Genomic DNA, 9,771 nt, shown 5'->3' on the forward strand with positions numbered 1-9,771 from the left:
TACTGTTTCTTCCCATAAGTGTGAACTTTCTAGTTTTTTCATTGCTGTCTCCCCAGCACCTAGGATTTTGCCTGGCATGTGGCAGGTCTCAAAGCACACTTGTTAGATGAATTGTAAATGCATATTCGCATCCACTCATCTTCATCAGGCTGTTGTGGACTAATCCTTTAAGACAAAGGAAGGGACATCTTCTCCCTTAGGAAACCTCCCAAGGTCACTCTCCTCTTCCTTAGTTTGGGGCTCCTCTTCCATCCTCTTAAATTGGTAATTCCATCATTGCTCTGACCATATCACACTTCATGACTCACTCACTATGGGTTCTCGAAGGTAAGGCCCACCAAGATGTATGCATCCTGATTCCCAAGCAGATGGCTCTGAACCTGAACCTTGGTGGGCACTCCATACTTGATTGTTGAGTGAGCAGGTAGCTGAGGAGAAAGGAAAGGGCAGAGAAGGATCAGAATTGGCTCACTGGGATAGCAAGTACTGGTGAGGTGGTGGAGTAAAGGGTACCTTTGACCACTGTTGGTGAGAATGTAAATTGGTGCCACCGCTATGGAAAACAGTATGAAGGCTACTCAAGAAATTAAAAACAGAACTCTCATATTGTCCAGCAATCCCACTTCTGGGTATATACCCAAAGGAGACGAAATCTCTGGTCTCTCATGTTCATTGTAGCTTCATTTACAATAGCTAAGATATGAAAACAACTTTTTAAGTGTCCATCTATGGATGAATGGATAAAGGGCATATTGAGAGTGTGTGTGTGTGTGTGTGTGTGTGTATAAAGTAAATCTATTTATTTTATATAAGGTGGAATACTACTCAGTCATAAAAGAAGGAAATCCTGCTGTTTGTGACAACATGGATGAACCTAGAGGGTGTTAGTCAGAGAAAGACAAATACCGCATGTCCTCACTTACATGTAGAATCTAAAAAAGCCAAACTCATAGAAACAGAAAGTGCAATGGTGGGCAGCTGGGAAGTGGGGAAGGTGAGGTGAGTGGGATGAGTAGGGAAGTTGAGGACATGTTGGTCAGAGTACAGACTTATAGCTATATGATGAGGAAATTCTGGGAACCTAATGTACAGCCTGGTGCCTACGATTAACAAAACAGTATTTGAAAGTTGCTAGGAAAAAAAAGAAAAAAAGAAAGTTGCTAGGAGACTAAACCTTAAATGTTCTCACTATAATCACAACAACAAAAAGGTAACTATGTGAGGTGATCGACGTGTTAACTAATCTGGTAATCATTTTGTAATATTTCCATGCATCAGATCATCACACCGTACACCTTAGACTTACACAATGTTGTATTTCAGTTATATCTCAATAAAGCTGGGGGAAAATAAAATAATAAAAAAAGCAGCCTAGGCTGTGCCCATGAGCTGTCAACAGAAGTGAGCACTCGAAAGGATGGGCACCTTCACAAGTTAACAGAGACGTGAGCCGTGAGGAGAGCCTCATGGATTTGAAATCAAAGAAATTAAACTAAATCACTTAAGCTCGGGCAGCCCCAGCTGTTTAGCGCGGCCTGCAGCCCAGGGTGTGATCCTGGGGACCCGGGATCAGGTCCCCCACATCAGGCTCCTTGCATGGAGCCTGCTTCTCCCTCTGCCTGTGTCTCTGCCTCTCTGTGTGTGTGTGTGTGTCTCTCATAATAAATAGATAAAATCTTAAATAAATAAATAAATCAGTTAAGCAGAGCAGAGTTATGCAAAGCCACTTTACAGATCAAAAAATGAAAGTCTCCTGGGTGCACCACACAGGAGTCTCATCTGCTGAATGTATGAAAATAACTGAATACAGAATGGATTCCCCTAGGACTGGGGTGGGGAGTCGGGGTTGTCAACCTAGAAACTTTAGTTAGGAAAAGGAGAACTGAGGGCACATTGTCAGCTGAGCCTGGCTTAGACTGCCCGGACTGGGGATGAAGATGTCAGACTTTCCTGGGAAATTTCTGATGGGAACTAGACCCTGGAGGTAGGGGGGCAGGGCCCACCAAGGAATGGAACAGCCCTTTGTGACCTGTAAGTAGTGCCAAGGTGGGGCTCAAACATAATAGAGTGATTGAGGGTAAGAATCTTCTTCCCCTGTTGCTGTTTGCATTTGAAAAGGTAAAAGTACAGAAGAGAAAATCTGTGAAGGTCATTGTGCTCTGAGTGAAGAATTAAGGATCTCAGGGTGATGCTTCTTGTCTACAAAGGCATCATGCTTGCCAGATGAACCCACCTTTGGAGTTTCAGGATCCCAGGGAGTGACAGTCATCATTTGGTCTGTTCATTCATTTATTCAAACATTTTCAAGCCAGACCTGGTGCTAGATGTTGGGGAGACAAAAGTCAATGTTAACGCAGTCCAACTCAGAACTTTAACCTCTTGGATCTGTCTGTGTAACCTAGAAGCCAGTTCAAACAAGTGTCCTCTGGCATCCCCCCAGGGTGTTGGGAAGGGCAGCCATAATATGAAGGACCACAAGGCTAATCAAGCAGAGCAGAAGGCTGTTAGAAGAGTAAAACACCAACCCTCACAAACCTCTTGCTGGGAACGTTGACTGGGACCCATTAGAGCAGAAATACAACCCCAATTAGGCTATAAGCATTGCCACTAATGATCACTTAACCAAAATGATCATTGAGCTAAATAAGGGAAGGTTTTAGGTAAGCAGATCTTTCCAGAATGTTGCAGGGTCACTGGAATGGGTTGTTGACTTTCTTCATCAGTGAACATTACACCAGGCTGCCTGAGACAAAGTAGACTTCTATGATGCCTCTCCTGACTGCCCCAAGAGCGCTCACCTCAAGCAGAAAGATTAAAGTTAGTCTGGGCTGCACTTGCTCATTTTAAAAATAAACAAACATTCTCTGGCTTTTAAAATATGGATGCCCCCAGGAAATACTTTACACAAGGAACTCCTTAGATGGTATATATTTTGTATTTTTTGTAAAGTCTATGAATATTTTGCATATTAGGGACAAGAAGATATTCGGTGTTTACTTTGGATGCAAAGGGAGAAGGGAAATAGTCCTTGCCCAATCTTTGTCCAAGTCATCGTCTGTGTCCCATCTGAAGTCTGTTCAGCACTGCGCTGAGTACAGGGAGATGGAGCAGGACAGAAGAGGGAGGCAGATATAAAGAATTTGACAGGTGGCCCTCCATAAGCTTCTTATCTCATGGGGGTGTTGTTGGCTAGGTTCCCTGGATCTGAGATGGAGATCTGGGAGCAAGAAGTTTATCAGGGAGCGTCCTCAAGAACAACACCTGTATAGGACTTGACAGAAGGGAGAGTTGAACTGGAACATGATCCCACAGGGAGCTCTAAAGCTGAGATGGCCCTTTAAAGAGGTCCAGAATTGAGATAAAGGAGGTGTGTCTTTATAGAACCCTGTTGGGTGTAGGCTCTCCACCCACTATCCCCACGGGGGCGGGGGGGTGGTGGTGGAGTGGGAGTGGGGGGAGAGTAAGCTTGGGCAAGAGGATTATCTTGGGGAAGGGAAATGCCTGGGAAGGGACTCAGCGATGAATTTTCAGTAGATAACATCCCCAGAAGCTGGAAGAATTCATGCATTGGCCCTGACAGTGGGGATCCGGGTGGCGCACCACAGTGTCCACCACAAGGGAGTATAACACAGTAATAGACAGTGTGATACGACACCATGGGGCTATAAGGAAGGTACAGACACAGTAGAATGAGCACTCAGGAGGTGGAGGGATCACATCTGATAGGGAAGAAGGAAAGCTTCCTGAGGAAGTTGAGGTCTCTGAGTCTCTGCAAACCCCCCACCCCCCTGTCCTTGCTTTAGAAGAGCAAAAGTGATGGACTTACCCAGCTGCTGGGGAAGGAGAAGAGAGAAAATGAGAGGAGATAAGGTACCCACACTTGTCTCCTTCTCCAGCACTTCCAGAGTTGCAATCCCAATTATCAATCACTTCTAGCTCTAATATTCAGTGGTCTCAGATTAGGAAGCCCCTGACATCACTGGCAAGAGCTGCCCCTAGGGGCCTTCCACATGCATTCGCTTACTGCCCTAATGGATTGGTTTCCCTGACCCAGCAATCCCTCCCTGTTTGGTCTAGGTCACCTGAGAATTCTGAGTCTAGATGGCACTTTGCTGAGACAGTGCCTTCCACTTTCAACTGTTTTTGTTCCTATCAAACCAGGCTATTCATCCCTTTATCAAATGCGGTGTCAGGGCTAGTGAACCTAGAGCCACCTTCCCGGGATCAGAGCAGATGGAGAAAGTGTACACGGCTCCAATCTCTGGCAAGTCAGTGGGTATTGTTATTAGTTCTGAGATATATCCTTCTGTTTGAGATGCCTCCAGGCTACAGGAAACAGCTTTTCCATGGATTTATCCCCCAATTAGCAACAGGTCCCCTTGCCCACTTTATAATTCTGCTGTTACGCCCTTTAAATTCTCCATCATAGGCAAAGCAAAAACCTGTTTAGAAGCTCAATAATGGATTCCGCCCCAGGGCTTTGCATGAATCTGTACACTCCAACACGCAACTTTCTTTGTCAAAGTTCAAAACCATAAATTCAAGTAGGCAAAAGTAAACAAAGCAAAACACTCTTAACTCTATTCCAGATAGGGCCTCGCTTTCCTAAACTGTAAAATAGAGATTGGTCTTACTCAATAATCTTTATTTGCTAGGCCCTTCCATGTTAAGAGCCACCAAATTATATTGACCTGAAACAGCTGATTGAGAGCCATTAGGAGGTATAAGTTATCTTCTGCTGCATAACAAATTGCCACAAAATTTAGTGGCTTAAAATAACAAACCTGTATTATCTCAGTTTCTTTAGGTCAGGAGTTTGAGAGCAGCTCAACAGGACTGTTCTACTCAGGGTCAGTCAGGTGTCAACAGGGGCCGCAGTCAGTTTGAGGCTGGACTGGGTTTGGAGGACACACTTCTATGGTGGCTGAACTCACATGGCTGTTGACAGGAGGTCTCAGTGTCATGTCATATGGGCCTCTTGTCATGACATGGCAGCTGGCTTCCCCTGGAGCACGTGATCCTAAAGAGAGTGACCAAGATGAAAGGCCCATGACTCCATCTGGGAAGTAACACAGTTATTTCTGCCATACTCTGTCCACCAGTAGTCACTAAGTCTGGCCCATCACCAAGAGGAGGAGAATTAAGCTCCCTCCACCAATTGAAGGACGGCTGATCAAAGAATCGGTGGATATAATTCAAAGCCTCCACAGAAGGGAACATGAGGGAGTGTTACATAAAGCTGCAGAGCGAGCTTGGAGCAAAGTTGTGAACTGGGGGCTCATCCTGTGCCAACGCCACCCCCAGTACCCTCACAACCCCCTTCTTCACTTCTTTGGCCCAACATCTCCGATGTGTTCTTACCTCTCCTCATCAGTCCACCCAGCCCATTATTTTATCACTTTCTAGGGTTATCTGCGCCCCTACAGAGATGGTCAGATAAGCTGATGTACTAATCCCCTCCCAGGAAATGCCAGCATCTCATTAGAGGAACCTGCCTCTGCTGTGAAAATAAAAGCTATCTTCTTGGAGAAAGAATGAATTTAGAGGGCAGCTCCCAGGAGGACATTCTGGGGTGACTGCCCAGTGTTCTCACAAATAGAGGGCCTCTCCTCAGGAGATTGCATGCAGCAAAGGATCAAGAATAAATGCCCAACATGCTATATTTCCCCGAGGCTTCTCCGTAACTTCTATGGTAGGATAAGCTTCCAGCATGATGATGGCTTCCCTCCAGGAAAGTCCTTTCTGTCTGCCTCTATTTCTCATCTTGCACTGGGACCACAAACCCAAGAGAGATGCTTCAAGCCCCTCCTGAGTGAGCACAGTTCTCCTCCCTCAGCCCCCTTGTCCCTTCCCCCATGTTTCATTTATTCAGCTGAACCACCTACCATCCCAGAATGGACAGCAGACTCAAACCGGTTTCTTGGAGTTCTTCTGGGTTGGGCCTCCTGGGCCACCATTATCAACTGTGTCCTGTCTGGAGCCAACCAGCCAGGCCTGGATCCAGCAGGAACATAGGGAGCCCAACCTGCAGGTGATCAGTAGTTTTCAGGTTTGCCTTCAGTGCTTGATTCCAATCACCAGATGATGGAGTAGGTCCTGCTGATGTTCCTCAGGTGTCCAAAGAGGGAGTGGAGCCAATCTAACATCTAGGCTGAATGCTAAGACCGTGATCTCTTCCTCTGTCTCTCGCTTCCTCTCCTCCCCCTGACCATGCCCAAGTTTAGGCTCTAGTGACTTCTTTTTTTTTTTTTTTTTAAAGATTTTATTTATTTATTCATGAGAAACACTGAAAGAGAGAGGCAGAGACACAGGCAGAGAGAGAAGCAGGCCCCACGCAGACAGCCCGATGTGGGACTCGATCCTGGGACTCCAGGATCACACCCTGGGCCAAAGGCAGGCACCAAACCACTGAGCCACCGAGGCATCCCCAGGCTCTAGTGACTTCTAACCAGAAAATTGCAAGGGCTTCCCGACTGTCTTCCAGATTCTTCCTGGGGCACTTTAAATTACACACCGTGGCTCACTCATCCAGTTATATCCCTCAATGACTTTCAATGGCTCTTGACTTCATCTCCCAAATTAAGCAAACATTTTGCTCCCTACTTTTCCAGCTGCATTCCCCACCACTGGACTTCCTATCTGTGGTGATCCAGCCAAATTAAAGGCTGTATTGTTGGGGCACCTGGTTGGGTCAGTTGGTTAAGCAATCACTCTTGGTTTTGGCTCAGGTCATGATCTCAGAGTCGTGATCTCAGAGTCTTGAGATCAAGCCCCGAGTTGTGCTGCATTTTCAGCGCAGAGTCTGCTCAAGATTCTTTCCCCTTCCTCTGCCCCCCCTGCTGCTTCTCCCCCTGCTCATGCTTGTGCATGTACACACTCTCTCTTTAAAATAAATAAATAAAATCTTAAAACAAAAACAAAAAAAACCCTACTGGATAGTTTTTGAAATGTATTCTGACATTTTCCCACCTCTACTTAAATTGTTCTCTCATCTGTCATGTGTTCCTTTCTCATCTTCCATTTCTTTCTCCTTCACATTTCTTCTTTCACTTCAAGCCACGTCCCTCATGAATACATACAGACAGTTCTGACAAAATTTTTCAAGTCCAATCCAACGATATATAAAAGGATAATACATCATGGCCAAATAGGGCTTATCCTAGGAATGTAAGGTTGATTTGGCATTCAAAAATCAACCATTGTAATGCATTGTATTCATTTCCTGGTGTTGTGTAAAAAAATCACCACAAATTGAGCGGGTCAAAATGATGCAAATTTATTATTTCAGAATTTCCATAAATCACAAGTCCAAGCTTGGCATAACTATATTCTCTGCTCAGCATCTCACTGGGCTGAAATCAAGGAGTTGGCCATAGTTGTGGTTCTCATACGGGGCTTGGGGTTCTTTTCCAAGCATAGAATAGCCCTCTTTCCATGGCCTGTTTTATTTTAGAAATATTTGCATCTTTGCCTTATCCCCACCACATCCCTTGCCCTGAGGGCAGCAGCTCTCTTCATCATCTCGGTGTTATGAAATTGAACTACAAAGTCCAAGTATGCTGGTACTTTCCTTTTCTGCTTGAGCAGAATAAAGAGAGTCATTTTATTTTATATATTTCTATCATTTTGCCACAGAACTTGTCTGCATTCCTCCCATTTGGCAGTACTTTTCCCAGTCTGGTAGTCAGCATTTCTGGCAGCTGCTGGGCATGACTTTCAATTAAATATGGCCATCTGTGGAAGGTACATTGCCACACAGCCCATTGCTGTGCAAGAGATGGTGATGGGAGCAATGATTACTATTACTTATTTACAGCCCGATGGGCCAAGACATGTTTTTTTCTTACCCAAATAGAGGTCTACCATTCCCAGATTAAACTTTCATTTTAAGAAATTTCATGAGATTGCACTACACAAGACATTTCTGAGAAACTGGAACAAATACCTATACCCCCAACCACTATCCTTTGACACATACTTCAAAACGATTCTCTACTACCTACTACCCCTCCTCCACCCCTTCCAGCTATATCAACCTTGAGACCTTTTCTCATTTCCATTTCTATGTGTTGGGGGTAGGCAAGATGATGACTATAAGGAGCTACCAGAACTCTCACTCCCTTCTCCCATACAGATCTCTAGTTGGATGAAGTAAATCAGCTAAGGAGGTTCAGGTATGTAATAATAGTTAACTTCTCAGCCCTTGGAGCCCAACTGTGTGGGACTGAATCTCAAGATACGTTTATTCATATTTGTTCCTCAGTTTCCTCATCTGTAAAATTGGAACAATATCTCATAGGCCTACTCCAGAGACTGAATGAGTTCATTCATTTAGAACGATGACTGACACACAGTAAGTGCTCTGCAGTAAAGGTTAGCTATTATTATCTCTAGAACTGTTGTGCTCAACCCTGCTTGGATATTCAGATTAATTGAGAAGATTTTGAAAAATGCTGATGCTGACAGCCTCATTCTAGATCGGGGCTTCTCACTTGCAACACCATTGACATTTTTGGTCAGAAAATTATTTGTTGTGGGGCTGTCCTGTGTTTTGTAGGATGTTTAGCAGCAATCTGGCACTTACTCATTAATGCCCCCATTCTCAGTTGTGATAACTAAAAATGTCTCTAGACATTGCTAGATATCCATGAAGTAGAAAAATTTTACCTCAGCTGAGATCTACTGCCCCAGATCAATGAAATCACAGTTTCTGGAGATGAGGCTTGGGTATGGATCATCCCAAGGGCAGATCCAGGTTTTGTGGGCTTATACAATTTGGGGGTCACTCTTCTAGAAAAATAATACAAAGTAAAAATAAGATATAGAAGTGAGTATTCATTTAGAATGAGTAAAGAAATTACAACAAAAATACTTGTGTCTTAGAGATTCATATCCTTTTTGTTTGAGATCACTGTAGGCAATTTACCAGCAAAAAAAAAAAAAAAAAAAAAAAAATTTTTTTTTTGGAAATCTACCTCCTTGCTGGTCTTCCCTTGCTGCAGCATACTGCTTTGGATGGAGGCCCAACTGGGCAGGCGAGGCAGGCACAAGGCCCACAGGGCCCAGTCACCTTAATCACAATTTCAGAAAACTTGGCACTGGGAGGTAGGTTGGAGGCAGGCAGGGAGCACAACAAGAGGAAATTGAGATTGCAGCAAAAGCTCAAAGTCTGGAGAACCATGACCCCCGTCATGAAATGCATAGTTCCAACTGGGCTGACCTTTGATTTGCAGTCTTAACACTGAGGTCCAGAGCAGGATATGTGTCAAGATTCAGGGCTAAGGATGGTGAGGGCCAAGCACTAGCAGAGGTATGCCTTACAGATCAGCCCAATCATCCCCCCCTGCCCCACCCCCCCGCCCGTGCATTCCTCAGAAACACTGAATCCTGGGTCTTCCCAGAAACCAAAGAAATAGGGCAATGGGCAAGTCACATAGGCACCAAGCAACCATGATGAGGGAGCCAGACTCTAGGTCTTATGGAGTAGACTTACTTCTCAGCTCCATACGATGAGGTTATGGGGACAAACTAAGCCTGTAAATACTGAAATCCTCTACAGACTGAATGTCTGTGTCTTCTCCCCACCCTCAACCCCTCCAATTCATATGTTGACATCCTAACCCCTAACGTGGTGATACTAGGAAGTGGAACCTTTGGAAGATTAGTAGGTCATGAGAGTGGAGCCCTCAAGAATGGGATTAGTGCTCTTATAAAAGAGATCCCCAAGAGCAACCTTCCCCTTCTGTCATCACTGTGAGAACACAGTGAAAA

The 9,771-nt window shown here is 44.7% G+C and overlaps 1 long non-coding RNA gene across 2 annotated transcripts; it reads right to left on the bottom strand.

The window, feature by feature from the left end:
- Positions 1 to 291: 291 nt before the first annotated feature.
- On the bottom strand, positions 292 to 6,003 carry LOC121492206. Of its 2 annotated transcripts, XR_005988133.1 has the most exons (4): positions 5,886 to 6,003; positions 4,785 to 5,020; positions 2,234 to 2,320; positions 292 to 428 (listed from the first exon to the last, which is right to left on the bottom strand). It is a non-coding gene; the product is annotated as an uncharacterized LOC121492206 (long non-coding RNA). The 2 variants fall into 2 exon arrangements; XR_005988132.1 differs by lacking the exon at positions 5,886 to 6,003 and having other exon boundaries at positions 4,785 to 5,822.
- Between the last annotated feature and the right edge of the window lie 3,768 nt (positions 6,004 to 9,771).

The sequence above is a fragment of the Vulpes lagopus genome, chromosome 1 (assembly GCF_018345385.1).
Source record: "Vulpes lagopus strain Blue_001 chromosome 1, ASM1834538v1, whole genome shotgun sequence".
Classification (NCBI taxonomy): Eukaryota; Metazoa; Chordata; class Mammalia; order Carnivora; family Canidae; genus Vulpes; species Vulpes lagopus.